The 19532-nt window shown below is 46.0% G+C and overlaps 1 protein-coding gene across 11 annotated transcripts in view; it reads left to right on the top strand.

Annotated features, from left to right (window-relative positions):
- St6galnac3 (ST6 N-acetylgalactosaminide alpha-2,6-sialyltransferase 3) overlaps window positions 1-19532 on the top strand; it is a 513109-nt gene that overhangs the window by 270593 nt on the left and 222984 nt on the right. Inside the window, exon 1 of one of the 11 annotated variants that reach the window (XM_029475450.1) lies at window positions 19239-19243. The exons of the other annotated variants lie outside the window; for them this stretch is intronic. The gene's annotated coding sequence lies outside the window, so the exon portion shown is untranslated. Of the gene's footprint in view, window positions 1-19238; window positions 19244-19532 lie in introns of those variants that run through there. 11 annotated transcript variants of the gene reach the window in all.

Raw genomic sequence — 19532 nt, 5'->3', positions numbered from 1 at the left:
GGAACTCACTCTGTAGACCAGACTGGCCTTGAACTCAGAAATCCACCTGCCTCTGCCTCCTGAGTGCTGGGATTAAAGGTGTGCACCACCACACCCGGCTTATTTCCCACATTCTTTATCTTTATTCCAGTGATTGTTTCATATAAAAAGCATTTCAGTTCCATTAAAGAAGAAGAATGAGGAGGAAGAGGACGAGGAGGAGGAGGAGGAGAGGAGGAGGAGAAGAGGAGGAGAGGAGGAGAGGAGGAGGAGGAGGAGGAGGAAGAGGAGGGGGAGGAGGAGGAGAAATGTGGAGTGAGAAAGCATTCCTGTGGAAGATTCCCCAGCAAGCCTCAGAAGCTGAAAAGCAAGGGCTGCCCAGGGCCTCTTAAGCACAGAACAGATAAAGCTGTATTGCCCAGGCCTTGGGGTTTTAGGATCCACCACTTGTCAATTATGGAAGAAAGCAGGGAGCCCTAATCCATTTCTAATGTTCTTATGATTATTATGAGAGAAGTGTGGAAATATAGGCAAGGTTCTCGTATCAGGTCTAAGTCACAGAAAACCCCATGCAGATTGTGGCTGTTACATAATGGAACTGTCCCTTGGAACTGGGACCAGGTCCAGATGGACACTATGGCCTGGTCATTCCAGTGTGAAAAGACAGTGTCACAGACACGCATGCAGTCTCTTCAGACAAGGCCTCCTGCTCCTGCTGTGTAGAGAGTACCCGGGCTTCAGGTCTCGCCACCATAGCTGGATGCTTCAGATTTCCATGCTTGCTGCCAAAGGGCTCACTTGCTGCTCCTTGGCGCATGTCCCTACACTGAGACGGACCTGATGGCCTCGCTTGTTACATGACATCGCTGTCTGAATGTAAGAAGAGAAAGAATGAAAGGTCAGTGCTGAGAATTCCTAAGCCCTTTCTTTAGCAGGGTATGTGGAAGCTGTCAGATCTGAAAACTTTGTTTTTAGCGAATCAAAATCTGGTCAATCTTATGCATCCTTTTGTATGTCCTTGATGATAGATGTTTCTATAAAATAACTTTCAGGGAATGTATCACATGTATATTTTATTCTGAACCTGGGATATATGCCAATGACCCTGGAAGAACATTTCATGTCCCTTTTTGTTGTGTGAAAGACCGTCCAGGTCATTGTAACCACAGAGCAAGTTGGTTCTTGGAGGAGACTTCCTGGACCCTTGCTTGCCGTGTAACTTTTATGGTGTGAAGCTCTGACTCTGTTTAAGCCCGTCGTCATCATCATCATCATCATCATCATCATCACCACCACCATCACTTTCCCCGTGTAGGGCCTTACTGTGGGTTAGGAAAGTTTGAGCGAGCATGCCTCGACTATGTGAATGTTTCTGTGTGCACTCGTGAGCTCGCCTTGACTGTGTGCATGGTTCCTTTCTAGGCTTTTGCTTTTTCTTGCCAATGTATCTCATCTCTTACCCGCCACTGGGCCCTGCTAAATCTCCACCTGTGAATTTTATTCCCAGGTTGAGTTTGGCCTTAGCTTCCCTTCTATTGATCAAACTACAAAAGATTAATACTAAGGGCAGTTTAGAGTCAACAAGAACTTGCAGCTGGTGGTGCCATCTGTGCCTGTCAAACTGTAGCCAAGTAGCTTTCCATAATGGAATAAAACCAGAATCTGATCATGGCTTCTGCTGCTGTGGGTGACAGAGAAATGAGCAGGAGGAGGAGGAGGAGGAGGAGGAGGAGGAGGAGGAGGAGGAATAGCAGCAGCCACCGCTGCCATGGCTCAAATAGCAGAAAAAAATAATAGAAATTGGTCAACTTTGACATCTTGGATCTGTGTGGCCCTGTGTGTGTGTGTGTGTGTGTGTGTGTCTGTCTGTCTGTCTGTCTGTCTGTCTTTCATCTTCTATCTCTTCCAGTATCTAACTGGGTACAGGAGAAAAGTAGAGTGATAAAAGTAAGAACAGGGAATGTCCAGGGAAGATGCAGGGCTTTCCTGGCTCGGCACAAGAGGATGGCAGAGATCACAGTGAGGGACATGGGGGTACCTGCTTGGTGCGTGGTTCCTAAGCTCTGTTTTTTGTGAGGAACCCGAGGGTTGGGAGAAGCAAAGACATGAAGAGAAAGGTGTTGCTGCTGTATAATGTGTCTACAGTAAGAAGAATGGTAAGCGGTGCGGAGAGGGTCCTGCACGAACAGGAGAAAAGCCATAGAGAGCATAAAAGTTTTCTTAGAAGGAGAACCAAATGGACAACAAATAACCAAAGAGGTATTCAGTCTCGTAACTCAGTAAGGAAGTGTAACTTAAAACTACAATAGCTATGAACACTAAAGAACACACCTGCTAAGCAAACAAACAAACAAACAAAAAGATTGCCAGACACAAATACTGGTGTGGATACATAACAGGCAGGAGTCTTTTCACACGCTGGTATGAGACTAATTAGCACAAAGGCTATGTAAAGTTTTTATTACCACCTATTAAGATTGATTGTATGCATTCCCTGCCTTCTTAGCAATACTGCTCCTAGTCACATGTGCACACTTAGCGCCACGCATGCATGCATGGTATTGAAGCTTTGTTTGCAGTGGCCGTATTTCAGAAATGTCCATCGAAAGGAGTGGCTATTGTATCCTAGAGAATTATGTAAAATCATGAAATGCGGACCCTTCTCACATGGGTGCGAATAGAAAAAAAAGTTCAGATGTTGACGTGTACATTCTGCATGATTTCCTTTATGCAGAATTCTTCTGTCCTATGTTACAGTGTTTGATTATGGTTTCATATGCATGGCTGAACTGAAGTGCTCCGTTTCTGTGATTTCTACCCTTTCTGTGAATTGTATCCTGGCATATTTTTTTTTCTCTAGGGAGATGCAAACAGATCCCCAGATAGGGATCTGACAGCAGACGAAAGGCCAGCGGGGAACAGATGGGCTTACTGGGGTTGCTGACAAGACCATGGTTGAGAGTTTTCTTGCTGGAGCAGAAATGATTTCAAGGCAGCTGTGGCCCCAGCCGCTGTCGCCACCCAAAGGTTTACTCCCGGCAGCGTCCCCTCTTCCCAGTAGTCCTTAGGTGCATGCTACCCTCCCAGGTTGCCTGTAAAAGGGTAGAGTGTGATACTGCAGCAACAGTCTCACACGGGATCTAGTCTTCTAACTACCCATCCCCCTCCTCATCCTTCCTGTGCTGTGTGGTAACAGCAAAGACTCAGGTTGGCATCCAGAGCCAGAACTGTCTCTGACCGTATGCATTGACCATGCTGCTTCATCTGGTGTGCACGTCGATTCAGTTGCAGGCTTAGTGCTGGGAAAGCCTGGGCGTCCTCCACACTGTAGAAGAAGTGTGGTGACTACAGAGGTTACGGTGGGCCTTAGAGGCATGCAGGGTGTGCGTTGAGCCATGCCAGCCCTTTCTACATTGAGACCTCAATGGGCACAAACACTGGGCAGTGCTGAGTGGAAGGCACTCTTCCCATGATTCACAAAAGAACCCAACATGTCTGAGTAGGATTGGCTTGGATAGCGCGGCGGCTTTCGTGGGCGCGGCAGGCAAAAATCTGCACATTATAAGGGAGCAGAATAAAGTCAAAAGAACACCGGATCTGAGCCGGCATTCTGTACATGGAAGCCATTCCGTGTTAGGAAATATCATGCAGTAGGGGAGGGGGAGTGGGGAGGTATACCTGCAGGCCCATGCCAAGGTGCATCTGATATAAGGGGGGGTGTTACTTGTGGGAAAGGAGGGGAGTGAGGGCATGAGAAGCGGGTAGAGGCAGACAAATGAGAGTAGATCCAGGAGGGCAGAGAAAGGGGGAGGAACTGGATGGAAACATATTGGAACAGCAAGAGAGAGGGGGTAAGGGAGGAAAAGAGAGCACACCAACCAGCCAACTGGGGGTGATGAGCATTTCTTTTATACATGCCCACACCTGGAAGCAGGTGATGACAGATGATGACAGAAGCCATTGCTAGGTCCCTGAGAGGAGCCTAGTGGAATTGCCTATAAGCCAACACCCAGGACCCTGTGGTCTTCTACACTGTCCATAAGCCAAGGGCGACACAAAGGCACCAAGAAGCACGTGGGAGTGAGTACTTTTGGAGTCTAGGTATGGTTTGCACAACTGCAAAAGCAGAAGAGACTGGAAAAGCGTTGTCCAAGAACAGCAGGACTAGCAATGACCACTGAGACCCTGAGAAGCCCGGGTTTGCTAACAAGGCCATCCTGGACGTGGGCATCCTCTTGTGGGTCAAGACAAGTTGGTCATTCTCAGTCCGACCAGAACTGAATGTTTGACTTACAGAGTATGATAACTAACAGAAAAATCACAGGGCATGTTAGAAAATATGATCAAATAACTGAATTTCTAAGAATAAGGGAAATGAACCTGGCATCTTTGATCTTGTAAGCTCATCAGACAGAGTTTAAAATAATTAAGAGTAATTTGTTTGAGAAAACAAATGTCAACATTGCTTGTTTCACAACTGGAATCAATTCATATCTGTAAGGATGAAAGGGGAAATCATAGAAGTGAGAGATTAAACTAGAACACACAAGCCGGGCGTGGTGGCGCACGCCTTTAATCCCAGCACTCGGGAGGCAGAGGCAGGCGGATATCTGAGTTCGAGGCCAGCCTGGTCTACAAAGTGAGTTCCAGGACAGCCAGAGCTATACAGAGAAACCCTGTCTCGAAAAACCAAAAAAAAAAAACAAAAAAAACAAAAAAACCTAGAACACACAAGAGATGAGTCTCCTAGCAGGTCACATACATCTACATAGTAGGAGACACGAATGACCAAGCTGGAGGCATCGATTAAAACTGTGAATTGAGGAGGTGTGAGCAGGAGAGTGGCAGGCCGAGAGAACAGCTTCTGTATGAGGCTTGGCAAAACCTAGCGTGTCCCTGGCAAACAAGAGGAAGGCAGGTGAATGGATAAATACTTATAGAGCAGTGGACTTTGCCTCCATGGTCTTAACACACTTGACGTGAATTAGTCTGCAAGGAAAATGATCTACCACAAATATTTTGAGCAACATTGGCTCGTCACAAGCTTGCCTGGGTTACCTGGAATCAGATAAAGAAAGAAGGTGGATGTAGCGTTTGGGACAATGGTGGCTGAGGGGTTTTCAAAATGGAGAAGCACTTGGAGGCCCAACTTCAAATTGCTCCATGATCGCAGGCAGCCCAAGACATCATGAGACCCATGGGAATGATTCTGCCAGAGGAGAACCCAACAGGTGATCCCACTACAGGTCCCAGGAGAATGAACAACAATGAGACCAGAATTGCATTTTCAAGGGGCATGATGGCATCCCAAAGCCAAACAATGGCATCTTCACCTGCTCACGGGAAATACCTGCCAGCCTGAAGCTGTCTCTGGAGAAACTGTCCCTCTATATGCACACAGCACAGGAGCAGACTCAGGGGTTGGAAGGAGCCACTTAGGCAAGAGGAGTGATTCCAGATAGACGGACAGAGTGACAGGAGACTGGGCAAGCAGATGAGAAGGGAAATGGACTTGCCATTGTGTCAGACAAAACCAGGATGCCTGGTGAAATTGAAGTACAGTGCATGGTAGCCCGAGCACAGGAGAAGATGAAGGGTGAGAGCAAACCCAGGGAGCTGGGAAAGGTCAAGGCTGAGTAATGAAATGGCTACGGTTGTCACTAAAATGGCTTTTAAAAAGAATGTAGAAGTGACAGACTGATAGGAAAAGGGGGCAAGTTTCATTTTAAAATAATTCAACGTTTTGTTTTTGTTTTTTTTTAAAGAAATAGGTGAGAAAAACAAAGAAATATAAAACAACTTAGAATATGTTAGATTTCATTTTGGATATAACCATGTTTTTCCATCATATATAAACACTCTAGATTTCTCCTGCTCCTACAGAGATACACCCTAACATATCAAAACCCAGAAGGGAAAGGAGATGGTGTGAAAACTCTCATCCAGAGGCAGCCAGTCCATGGACTTGCTGGCATCGGATACTGTGGGCTGTAAGACAGGAGGCTACCATAATGACAGGTGGTACTGAGAAGCTGACATCCTTACAGCAGAACCCAACAAAAATCAGGAAAATGAGATTCTGTCTTGACTGTGGAGTGGGCGTTTTAGTGAACTCTTCCTCCTTGAACTTGGAGTTTGAGCTGACAGACTATGAATGGGGACCTGGGGTTGAATGTGAAGTGACCCCTATAAGATCATATGTTTAAGCGCTTAGTACCCAATTGTAGTCCAGTTTTGGGAGGAGAGGGAGTCTCAACAGAGAAGATGGGAGTGGGCCTTCAGGTTTTATAGTCTGGCCTCATCTCCCGTCTGTGTCTGGCGGTGTGAGCAGTGTGAATGTCAGCCTTCTGTTCCTGCTAACAGCCCTTTATCCCTTGATAGACTGTATCCCTTCCAACTTTGAGCCAAATAAATGCTCCCTTGATTTGCTTCTTGTCAGGCACTGGTCACAGCAACTATACAAATATCCAGTACAAATGATATTGTTGGTTTAGGGTCTGGTGGTGTCTCTGTGGATGATAGTGTGTACTGCACAAACAGAGGGATCTGTGTTCAAATCCCCAGCACACAAAGAAAATGCGGGCTGTGCATGTGATATCCCAAGCACTGGATTGGGTACAGAAATGAGGATCATTGGGGCTTGCTGGCCAGTAGCCTTTTTCTGGCAAGACCCCATCTCAAGGGAATACTGTGTTTGTGTGTGTGTGTGTGTGTGTGTGTGTGTGTGTGTGTGTGTGTGTGTGGGGGGGGGGGNGGGAGGGAGGGAGGGAGAGAGAGAGAGAGAGAGAGAGAGAGATAGAGAGAGAGCGAGCACAAGTTAGCTGTGAGAGAGAGATAGAGAGAGAGCGAGCACAAGTTAGCTGTGGGTTTAGCCTAATGCTGCTTGTATTCTAATGTTAATTTGGATCCCCAAAATTGTTTGCATGAGAGAGTCCACAAGTCCACATGAAGAACCAGGAGAGACCCTGCCCCCAGTTGGTTCTGATTGGTAAATAAAGATGTTGGCAGCCCATGGCTGGGCAGGTCAGACAGAGGCAAGATTTAGGATTCCTGGACTTGGAACTGGGAGAAGGAGGAGATCTGCCATGCATCTGAGTGTAGATGGGAGAGTGTAGAGGAGAGGAGAGAAGAGACACCCAGACCCCATGCTTGAAAATAGTGCAGGACAGAGAGGCATGGCTACCATGTGAAGGAGCCAGGAGAGCATGGTCCAGAGCACGGCCCAGTTGGCAGCCCTCTGGGTCCAGAGCAGCCTAGATAGAATATGGAGTTTAGGAATAACTCGGGATTATTGGTGGGAGGTGGATTAACCACATGGAGGTTAGGAGGTGGCCCAGCTATTGGGCTGATTAAGGCTTATTAAAATATAAAGGCTGTGTGTGTTTTTTGTTTGGAATGTAAACCACTGGGGCAGGTAGCCCAAACCAGGCAATCAGGATGCATTATTATGTAATTCACCAGAGGGCAGGATACTCGGTGCCACACATATTCACATGGGCATGTGCACCGAAACACACACATACATCATACCTGCACACACACAGTAAGCAAATAAATAAATAAAGGAATTGCCTTGAGGGATATGGTTAACCAGCCAGTTCTAAATGACATATCGACACCATATACAGCAGGCTATACATCCTTTTCAAGGAAACACAGTAGTTACCAGAACTGATGAGTTCAGATCAGTAATGTAAGGCTTTCGAAAAAGTCAGTGATCGAAATCACACAGAAGATTTCTTCCGAACACAATAAATTAAGCTCTAAATCAGAAACAGAAAGACAACAAGAGCATACCCATATCCTATATCCCTAACTCACGTAGGTGCATTTGACGTGAGAGGAAATGCCTAGTCATGTTCCATAAAAGCTGGAAATAGCACTGGGCTCGCCATCAGAACAAGGAAAATAAATGCTATGTCCACATAGTCTGGTAATCAGTGAAGGAGCTGCCACGCAGCCTCCTGTGTGAGCCTGAGAGATGCCATGATGAGCCAAGCCCGGTGCAGAGAGCCGCCTGTGACATTCCACTGGAAGATTCTAAAGCAGGTGGTGCTGGGCTGGGAGGATGCAGCTCACAGTAGCAGTTTATATTTTATCCACATCTTTAAAATATATATGTGGAAGCACACACTCACACACACACCCTGTAGTAAATGCCTCAAGATTGAAAGCAGCAGAAGTATTTTGAAAGAGCAGAAAGATGGTCACCGTTACAGGGCGGACACTTTTGCATTCTCCCTTCAGGATCCTCTGTCCCTCAGGTGCCTACTTTGTACTCCATTGGCAATGGTGCTTGTATAGTTATTATAAACAGACATATAGGCTCATAGTATCACTCAACTTTCTTGAATCTCTTTTCTCACCTTCATATTCCAAATGTGTGTGGGGGAGGGGAGTAGCCTGGTGAGACAGGCAAGGATGGGGCCATGGAGAAAGACTGCTGGGTTACTCCCAGCGGTGGCATTAAGGCAGGTCAGGTGATGGAAGGCACCACGGCTTAGAGAGGTAAATGGCTCACAAATGACTTAAAACAGCGTCTGGCACAAAAGGAAGCCACATAAATGTTTGTGATTGTGGCTATAATTACCTAGAAGGCTTGGATCATTCCCTGTATTTGTTTTAAGTCTCTCTAATCCCTAGGACTGTGCTGAGCAATCAGGACGATGTGTGTGTGTGGCGGGGGGGCGGGGGGGGATTCTGGAAGGGTGGAGGCGAAGCTATTCTGGGAACTGTTTTCTCTCTGTGGGTGAGGATGAGTGCACACTCTGACAGGTTTGGCTCACGCACCAGGAGCTCGCATATAGCTACATATATTAGTCTATTTGGAATGAGACGTGAAGAATATTTTCTAAACCCTGGCAGCATCCTCGAACTCCAGCGAGGTTCCCTGAGTGCCTAGGGAATCTGATGATGTGGCCACACAGTGAGCGCCAGGACATGTGGCCCCAGTCCTGACTCAGTTTCCTCGGCCTTGCCTCCACTGGTCAGGAAAATGCGGATCTCTAGCAAGGACATGTGCAAGTCCTTGCTAGAGACATGGAAGTCCCCAGATCGATGCAAGCCCAGGTGTGGATTGAGTGCAGTTGACGTATATATTGATGAACATTGGCGTGGAGCCTGAGAGATGAGTCAGGTCTGGGAAAGCTTAGTGGCTTTTTTTGTAGACCTCAAAGTCGAGATTCGACTATGATTGACCAGATAGGTGGAGTTTCACCCGAGCCCTAACTTGTGAACACATTGGCCACCTCATTTATACGAGGAATTCCACAGGGGTTTTCTAAGAGCTAAGTGAGAAATGTGCCTGGTTTCTGGGCCAATCAGTCAGGAAACCAAGCCATTACCTTCATTGTGGGCGCATTTTTATTTCAGTCAAGAGGGTCCAGCAAGGTTGTGTCGGATGGTGAATGTAGCTATGTGAGCTTACCAAATTAGCTCATTTCTCATTTTTAGAAAAATCCATTTGCTCCCTTTCCCTTGACAGATGTGAGTTTTGGCAGGATGTGTGCCATGATCTACCTTCCTAATGCTGCAAACTTTAACCCAGCTCCTCCTATAGTGGAGACGCCAACCGTAAAATAGTTCCCGTTGCTACTTTGTAACGGTAATTTTGCTACTCTTATGGATTGCAATATAAATATCTATGGTTTCCAACAGTCTTGGGTGACCCTGTGAGTGGCTCTTGACCCCCAGAGGCATCGTGGCCCACCGCTTGAGAACTGCTGACAGAGAGCGCTGCAGGGATTGACCTAACCATCTGGTAATTATTAGTGTAGGGGGTGAGTCTAGAACCACAACCTCCCAGTGTCAGCTTTCTTCATGTTCCTTCCTGGCTGCATTCTTTTATACTTAAAAAAAAATAATAATGTGTGCATGTGTGTGTATACAGTTGTGCTTGTGTGATGTGTGAATGTTCTTTTATGTGAGTGCACACACATCACAAAACTTGTATGGAGGTCAGAGGGCAGCCTTTTATGTTGCTCCTTACCTTGTCCTCTTTGCGAAAGGCTTTCCTGTTGAGTAAGCCACACCAGCCCTGATGTTTCTGATGACACTGTCCCTGACCCAGCTCTCTGGAGTGGATGCTGGAATGCTAGATGCAGTTATGCACTGATGTTACTTTATAGTGGGTTCCAGGGAGTTGAATTTGTGTTACCTGGCTTGCAGGACACGTGCCTTATCACTGAGCTATCTCTCTAGCCCCTATTTACATCCTTGCTTCCTGATGAAACCAGTGAGCGAGTGAGCGAGCGAGCATTCACCACATCCCGGTGAATCCCTCAGAGCACCACGACCTGGGCCTGGTCAGTGCCAGTCCTGTAGAACACCAGGGCAGCACAGTGCCTAGGCCTGGTGAGTGGTAGTTAGACAGCACACTGCAGGGTGGCTGGGGAGACGATTCTGTCAGACAGGTGCTGACGACACAACCCACACCCATGTAGAAGTTGGGTGTGGGCGTTGCTTATAATCCTGGTGTTTGGAAGCAGAGATACAAGGGTCAGACAGCTCAACAGAGTCAGAGAGCCCCAATTCCCACTGAGAGACCATGTCTCAGAGTACATGGTAGGGGGCGGCTAGAAAAATGGCTTAGTGGTTAGGAGCACTGACTGTTCTTCCAAATAGGCTCTGGGTTTGATTTTCACCATGGACATAACCATCTCTTACTCAAGTCAGATATCTGGCACCCTCTTCTTTCTTGTCTCCACGGGCAACAGACACACATGGCACATACACCTATATGCAGGCAAAATGTTCATACGTGTACAATAAAATTTAAAAATTAAAAAAAAATCAACCCACAAAATGGTGACAGCTGAAAAACAGTTCACACAGTCACTCTCTTGGTTTTGTGTGTGTGTGTGTGCACATGATATGTGTATTCACACAAACACTTGTCCCTCACATGTGCACATAAACAAAAAATAAGCAAACAAATATGCTGGAACGTTGAGTGATGTGCTGACATGGAAGCCATCACTTTGATCTGATACGTTTGTTGTCTGGGCTGCTATAGATCTCAGACTTCAGTGGTGAGCCTGTGTGGGTGGCTAGTGCTTTGCTTTGTGTGTGTGTGTATGAGGGGTGGTTGGGAGATTCCAGAGTGGCCTGTGTCTGACTTGGGTTCCCAGTCTCCATCTTCTCAGAGGTTTCTTGCCAGTCTCTGGTCTAGTGATTATAACCACACAGCTAACTGCTTTGAACTGCAGACCTTTTGTCCAAGTGCTACTACTGGGAAATCTCAGATAAAGGATAGGTGGTCTGTGGAACGAACAAAATTCTTACTTCATTTTTTTCCCAATAGCATCTGAGAGCTACAGTTTGTCCTTAGCACATCATGGCTACTATGAGTCATGTGTGCTTTTCTGTAACAGGGCCTTGGGCAGGCAAAGTCTTTGCCTAGGAAATGATAAACAGTCCAACAACAAAGTACAGGCCAGGGTGCTCTGGGTCTCCAGTTAAGTCCCAGGCAGACCCAGAAATTACCACCTCAGCCTTCCTAGAGTCCCCAGTTGAGCAGGGAGGGAGGGACTGCCCTGCCCTCACTCTGGGTCAAGCCTGCTGCAGAAGCTCACAGCCCCTCCATTTTAAGTAGTTCCAAGCAAGGGAAAAAAATATCATGGGGATATCCAGACTTGGGCAGATAACAGCTCTACTCTTACATCCTAGTTATTAACCCCTAAGATGGGGTGGGGAGGGTATGGTTTGCCATCCTGCTCACTCACTTTAAAAGGGGATGCTGAGCCCCTTTTAAATGTAGTCTGAATAAAAACGGGGCCCCATGACTTGTTTTGCCCATTAGATAGCATTATCTCCACGGAGCACCAATCCGTATCTCTTTGTGCCATGTGTGGTTTTCACATACGGGATTTTAATAACCTCCATGCTGCGCTATGAATTTATAAGCAGAGCTGATGGAGGACTGGCTCCACGGGACTTTATTTTTTCATTATTACTCTTTTGAAAAACGGGGCTGTCTCATTTCTGAGCGGCGCTGACAGCCGTGGCAGTGCTGTGGGGAGGGACGCAGCTCTCACTGCAGAAGGGGTCAGCACTTTTTGTGGCTGTCTCCTCCTCATTCCCTCCGCTACCCCAGTCCTACACTTAGCAGCCTCCACTATGCCTGTGACGCTGGGCTCCGGGTGGAATAATCTCAGAGAAGCCTGCTTCCCACCCCAGCGCTGGGCTTCATCTGTGTTCAGATTCCTGTTTCTGTGCATCCTTTTAAACACGTTTCCCCTCCATATGATCCTGCGTGTTCAAGGAGCCTCCTTGGGAGTGGCTAAGATGGCAGGTTTAAGATTATCCAGTCCCCAGTCCTGGGGAAGGGTGGCTTGACATCCAATCCTTTAAAAATTGTCTAGATTTCATCAACTATTGATATCAATAAACCTTCAACCCACGATAGTGAGCTCCTTCACTGACACATTTGCTTGGTGTTTAGCACCATAGCCGTGGTGACTGTTCGTTCATTCGACAAATGTTTAGTAACTGCTGGTCAGCTGTCAGACATCGTGTGGGATGCTAGAGTTTCTTTGTGTTTATAAAAACACGATTTGATCACTTTAATCACTAATCAGTGTTTGGCTCTGAGACAGAATCTCATCTCACCCCTTATACCTGAAGCCATCATCCGATCCCAGGCTAGCCTTTCACTTGAAGCAGTCATCCATCCAATCCCAGGCTAGCCTTTCACTTGAAGCAGTCATCTGATCCCAGACTAGCCTTTCACTTGAAGCAGTCATCCATCCAATCCCAGGCTAGCCTTTCACTTGAAGCAGTCATCTGATCCCAGACTAGCATTGTGCTTGAAGCAGTCATCCATCCAATCCCAGGCTAGCCTTTCACTTGAAGCAGTCATCTGATCCCAGGCTAGCCTTGTGCTTGAAGCAGTCAGTCATCCGACTTCAGTTTTCTAAGTGCTTCTCTTACAGGTTGCGCCACCACACGTACCCATAATTGTTATCAAGATTAAAATTTCAGTATAAAGTTACATTTTAGGCATCTTTCTAATAGTACTTAAATCTCCCCTTTCCATTTCTCTATTAAACACTCACATGAAAAACAATTCTGCAATTTTTTCAGTAAATGGACAATCTAATTCTATCCTCATCTTATATATTCGGTCTTCAGACCCATCTCACCTTTTCACGGTGCCTATTTGAAGGAATCGGTTTAAATAAGGAAAACCCCACGAGCCTCTCCTCAGCAGCTGTCATAGCCTTTTTCATTACAAATCCGAGCCTGTTATAGATTGAATCCTCCTGACTCAATACGGTTCTTTATCTGAAATTTCATATTAGCCCTCTTGGATGTTAAAGTAAAATGCAGGTTACAAAAGCAGTTTTTGAAAAGTCCAGGATGGGAAGGGTGTCAGGGGCTAAGCCCTTACATATCCAGCGGCAGACTGTCTGTCTAGATTCCTGGTAGGGATCTCTGGCTGGGTGTGTTTTTAAATATGGGTAGATCTACTTGCATCTATAGTCGACATATGTTTGTGTGGCCTGGGTGCTGAGTCCGTAAAGTATGTTTGATGCCCGACTCTCAGCTCAGTAGAAAGTTGGAAATCTGTGTGACCCAAGGGCTCCGCGCTCTGAAGATGCCTCACAAGTCAGTGCACTTAGAATTTAAGACATATGCTCTGAAAAATATCACATGCTGTGCAAATGAAGTGGGCCCGACTTAGCACTGATGCTGGGTGACATGCAGAAACCACACTGTTGGTAAACACGTCTGAGCCTTTAGCCTGTGTTGCTGGTACGGTGCATCTAGCTGGACATTATGAATTTCAGAATGCTGGCTGAATGCCTGCTGGGTACTGGGTGCTGTTACATGTATGTTTTTCTTACCAGAAGTATGGGGTTTGGTGGGAGACTGACAGACAAGTCAGTGGAGATATACATCATGAGTGGGCTTCCATGAAGGTCAAATGTGAGTTTCTTTGAAGGACCTGACTTGAGTTTTGTAGGTGGTCAGTGAAGACTTCCTGAGGAAGCTGAAGGGACATTGCTGGAAATGGGAGGGGTGGAAGAGAGTGCAGAACAGTGTCCCCAGGCTTCCAGCTGAGGGCAGAACATGGCATGACTGGAAACCCTCAAGAAACTAAGTGTGCTTTGTGTATACTGACTGTGACCAAGAGAGTATGGGACTAAGGGCACTGAAGCCACTAGAAGGGGGAGCTGGCCTCTGCCAGCACTCTTGTGCACGCATACACACTCACTTATGCACACATACATATACACATACACTCATACACAAACTCATATACACTCACACATGCACACATACACATACACTCACACACACACACAAACTTATATACACACTCTTATACACACTCACACATACACACATGCACTCACTCACTCTCACATACACTCATACACTCACACTCACTCACACACACTCACACACACACTCTTATACACACACTCTCACACACTCACACATACATACACATAGACCCACACATATTCATACACACATACTCACACTCTCACATACACACACTCACACACATACTCATACATATAACACTTACACATACACACACACTCTCACATACACACACTCACACACATACGCATACATATAATACTTACACTTATGCATACACACACACAACCTGAAACAATAAAAAATTATTTTCATTTGTTTGTGAGAGACAGTTTGTGCCTCTGACTTCAGCTTGCTGGGCTTGGTTGCTTGTGTTCTTACACTGTCTGGGCCCCAGGGATCAGACTCAGAAGGTAATGGATGCTGACCATCACCTTCAGCTCCTGAGCCATATTGTGGGCCTAATTTGTGTGTTTTCACCTAAGTTATTTGATGTAGAAGAAGAGACAAGGTGTGTCCACACTCTGGGGAGCGAAGGCGAGGGCCCGACTGCCAGCCGGCCCGTGCATTTGCTTTGTGCATTTGATTTACTTCTCTGCTTCTGTGGCATTTGCACACTCAGCCTTAGCTCTCTGTTCTGTTTATTAAGAATGCACGTAACTTAATTTCTCCTAACACCGAGAGATTTAACCCAGCTGGGTAGTTGCTTTCCCCACCATGAATAATCCGCTAGCGTTCTGCATCAGTGTAGCTCAGTGACCTGTAACCCCATTCCCTCAACACAAACTCAGTTATGCATATGATTCTTATTTTAAGGGGCTTTGATAGATTCCCCTGAGCTCTCTTATTTATAGGAACAATTTGTTATTTATGGTGGTTCTGTGGTCTTCTATTTATGTTTGCTTTGGTAGAACCAACTTTCATTCCAATGCATACTTCCTGAGTATACATGGGCTTTGGATACACACACTGCTCCACATAAATAAGTGTGCATGATTCCGTAAATTCTGAAGCTATTATTGTCTTTTCTCTTCAAGATAACCTTAGAAATAAAAGGTATTGATCCAGTGAGAGTGACCTTGACGTTAGCTAATAGAGATGGTTGACCCCTCTACACCATTGATATGCTATTGGTGACTAAATGCTTTTTCTCATAGGATCCTTTTCGATTCCCAAGCTTGGCTAATGGTCTCTGTGACCTCTGCCCCAGTTATCCAGCTTTTAATAATAAGCAATAGAGCACAAAAGAATCTCTGCAGAGAAGATGGCTGCCTCTCAAGGGCTCTTGGCTCTTAAGACTAACTGTTGGTGGCTTTGTCAGAGCTCAGAGGAGCCAGGCTGCTGAGACCTGAAAGGCTGAGAGGGCTTTGCCAACTCAAACTGCTTGTGTGCCTTACAGTGCCCCAGTGCCAGGGCTCCATGTGCCAAGGAAACAGAAACTTGCCTAGAAAATAAACCCGTTTCTTTTGCCTCATTCTCTTGTAGAAGAAGCCAAACCTGTATGTCTTAGTTAAGGTTTCTGTTTCTGTGATAAAAACCATGACCCACAACAGTGTGGGGAGGAAAGGGCTTATTTTTACTTACATTCTCAGGTAACCCTCCGTCTGTGAGGAAAGTTGGGGCAGGGACTGTGTAGAGGCCATAGAGGAACATATTGGCTTGCTTCCCCTAGCTTACACACCCTGTTTTTGAATACAGCCCAGGACCACCTGCCCAGGGGGTAGCACTGCCAACCTGTGAACTGGATCCTCCAACATCAGTCATTAAGAGAAAATGTTCCAAAGACTTTCTCACAGGTCAATCTGTTGGGGCCATTTTCTCAGCTAAAGTTCTTCTCAGATGACTCTTGACTTGTGTCAAGTTGAAAAGGAAAATCTAATCAGGTCACTGTAATCATCGAAATATCCATCCTATTTAAGAAGTGACCAGCAGCCGGTCTCTTCAGCTCTTGCATAAACACTGCTTGAGTAACAGGGACTTGTCTCATTGGAAACATCATGCTGTGACTTCACACACACACAGCAGATTGGCTCTTCTTGTTATTGTAGCACCACACCCAGCAAACCCCTGAAGGCACAAGGCTTTATCCTGGCTCAGGGTTCGCGGGGATGCAGCCTCCCTCCCGTAGCTCTCTTCTTTCTTACCGTGTGTTTCTTTTGAATCTGTCTTGTTTCTTCACTGGGATGTTTTTCCCCATCTGATTTTCCTCAGATGAGAGGAATGTAAAAGAGAGGCACGGATGTGGGATCACATGTAATTCAAGACAAATTTACATTTAATACAATCCTCCCTGCTCTGAAAATATAAACTCTTAAGAAAAACTCAGACAAAACCCAAACACAGGGAAAAAAAATCTCAACATGGTGTGTAGGAAACCTACATCGTTATGCCCACTGTTTTGTTGTTTATAGGAATTTCTTTCTTTTTAAAAAATGTCTTGTGTGTATGTGTGTGTGGCTGGGTATGTGCATGTGCACACATGCATGCAATGCCCAGGGAAGCCAGACGGAGGCATCATGACAGCCCCCTCCCCCCCCCCCCCCCCCCCCCCCCCGCCGCCGCCCAAGCTGAAGTTCTCGGCAGATGCGAGGTGGGTACTGGGAATTGAACCTAGGTCCTGTGGATGGCAGCTTGTTACCCTTTAGCCCTCTCTCTAGACCTCCTTTATTTCTTTGGCTCATGGGTTCCTCAGCCAGTTTGGACTGGATCACTCTGTCAGGGGATGGTGGTGGGAAGGGGTATTGGCCATAGGGACTTTAATAGCATCCTTGGCTTCTGCTTATTAAACTCAGTTAGTGTTCACCAATTGTAACAGTCAAAGTCTCAGAAGGCTGACAAGATGGCACTTGTCACCAAGCCTGGATTATCTAAGTGAGATTCCCCAGAACTCACAGGTTGGTAGGGGAGAAGGGCTGTCTCTAGGCCTTTGACCTCCACATTTATGCTATGGTAACACCCCCTCATACACATACATATACACACAAGCATTTACATACACACATATGCATACATTCACACACGCACATATATACATACTTATACATACACATACAAGTGCACATGCATCATACACATGCATACAGACACATACACATGTATGCATACACACATACACACACTCACACACATGCACACACAAGCTCATACATGCACAAACACACATATGCACATGCATACATGTACGTATACAGACACTCACATACACACATGTATGCACACACACATACACACACTCACACAAATGCACACTCACACATACACATATATATATACATGCATGTAAACAGACATACATGCACACACAAGCTCATACATGCACTCACAGGCACACATACACACAAATCACTAAGTATACTACTGTTTAAAAGTCTGCAGACATTGTTCAGTGTTTCCTAGGGGGTAAAACCATCCCAGGTGATAACAGCAATTTCAGACTCACATACTTGAAAGAAGCTGAATTAACCAATTGTGCAGTAAGCATGGTATCTTTTTCTTTCTCCCAGCTCATCTCATTATTCCCATTAGCATTCACATCTCAAAGCTAATGTCCATTGCTGGTGAAGTCTGAAGAGTTGGAAAGTAAACATCTCAGTCTTTATTTGCTAAGTTGTCCAGCAATGAAAATCTCGCAGTTGGAGAGCCTGTTAAGATGTATTCTGTCAGATGAAAAGGGCTATTTTAATAACTCATTATCATTCTTAGCATGGACCTTTTGTTTTAGAAAAAATAGATAATTAGCATTTTGGCTTATCGCTTTCTCTTCATGAATACAAATAATTTGATAGACAGACAACCAAGAGAGACTTCATTAAATAATGGGCCTGACCAGCTGGGGATGGGAGTAAATTAGAGGTTAGAATTCAGCCTGGGAGTTGGAACTTGGGGTTTGGCGACAGTGTCATTCATTATCCAGTATGTTTTTGTTGACTGACCTGATGCTGCAGTCCAGAAACCGAGAGCACGTGTCCACTGGTGAGAAATCAGAGGCTGAACTCAGCTCAGGGAGCTGTTGGCCACACTGCATTTAACCTGCAGCTGGCCGAGGCAGCACCGCAAGGCCTGCGCTGTCCTGACGTCTAGCTGTCAACCCATTATTAATGTGGACATGCTGGAACTTCTTCCAGAGAAGGAGCCTGGTCCTTGAGTCATTTTCTCCCGTTCATTACACACCCCAGCGCTATGGGTGGTCTCCGAAGGGGACACTTCATAGTCTTAAATTAAGACCAACTAACATCCAACCAAGATTCCATCCTGAAGTTAGTTTCCTCTGAAATGTTTTAGAATAGTTTATCTTTTGGAAGATACCAAATGCTGTGTTGCGAAACAACCTAGAAGTGCCTTGCATGGAGGCAAGACAGGTCACCACTGGCAGACCGTCCCCAGCTGTCTTTTGAAGCTTGTCGGTCAGACTTGAGAACTGTTCACAGTGTTTTCTTGGTGTGTCTTCTGTCAGAGAGTGGAGTGGGAGGGTTAGATCTGAGGCATGATTCTCGCCATGAGTTGGAAGAAAAACTTGATTCCCAATTCCTCCTCCACATTCATTATCCTGCTCTGTGTACCCACAGCAGCCCCTGCTGTCTTCCCCCTGACGTTTTCCTGAGCAGCATCTTCCCATGAAGTAGACTTATGCCAGAAAGACAAATGAAGGTATCAAGCGCATGATGTGTTCCCAGACACATTTGGCTTTATTGCTAACATCTCCTAAGAAAAATAACTGAGAGCTGAACCTGAAACGGAGCAATTTAGTTCACCGTGTGGATACCATGCTGGAGACAGAGAGGCCCCATTTGCCCTTATAAAAACGTTATGAGTGCTTATGTTCATAATAGTGCAGTTCATTATTGATCAATACCTTACAGCTGAGAGGTGTAGACTGACCCTCATTGCTGTAGGGCTTTTGTGTGTGTGTAGTAACCTTAGTGAGGACCCAGTGGGAAGGGATAGAGCCTGGCATGCACGCCGTAGGAACTGACATTCTGGGCCGAGAGCCCTGCTCCCAGTTGCTAAGATATTTTGACAAGGCTTACGTTGTATTCAATTTTACTTTAGACTGTCACGCTCAGATACAAAGCCCACTCATAGGTAACCGAGAAATGGGTGTGGAAGGTAAAAGCATTTGGGAAATCTGTGTCAAAACACATGCCTAGGGAGTGGCAGAGTAGGATTTGACCAGGCCTGATGGCAGAGTGGGGTTTGACCAGGTCTGATGGCAGAGTGGG

This window comes from Mus caroli, chromosome 3 (assembly GCF_900094665.2).
Source record: "Mus caroli chromosome 3, CAROLI_EIJ_v1.1, whole genome shotgun sequence".
Lineage (NCBI taxonomy): Eukaryota > Metazoa > Chordata > Mammalia > Rodentia > Muridae > Mus > Mus caroli.
The sequence above is the reverse complement of the archived record's forward strand: the minus strand, read 5'-3'. Positions and strand labels throughout refer to the sequence as shown.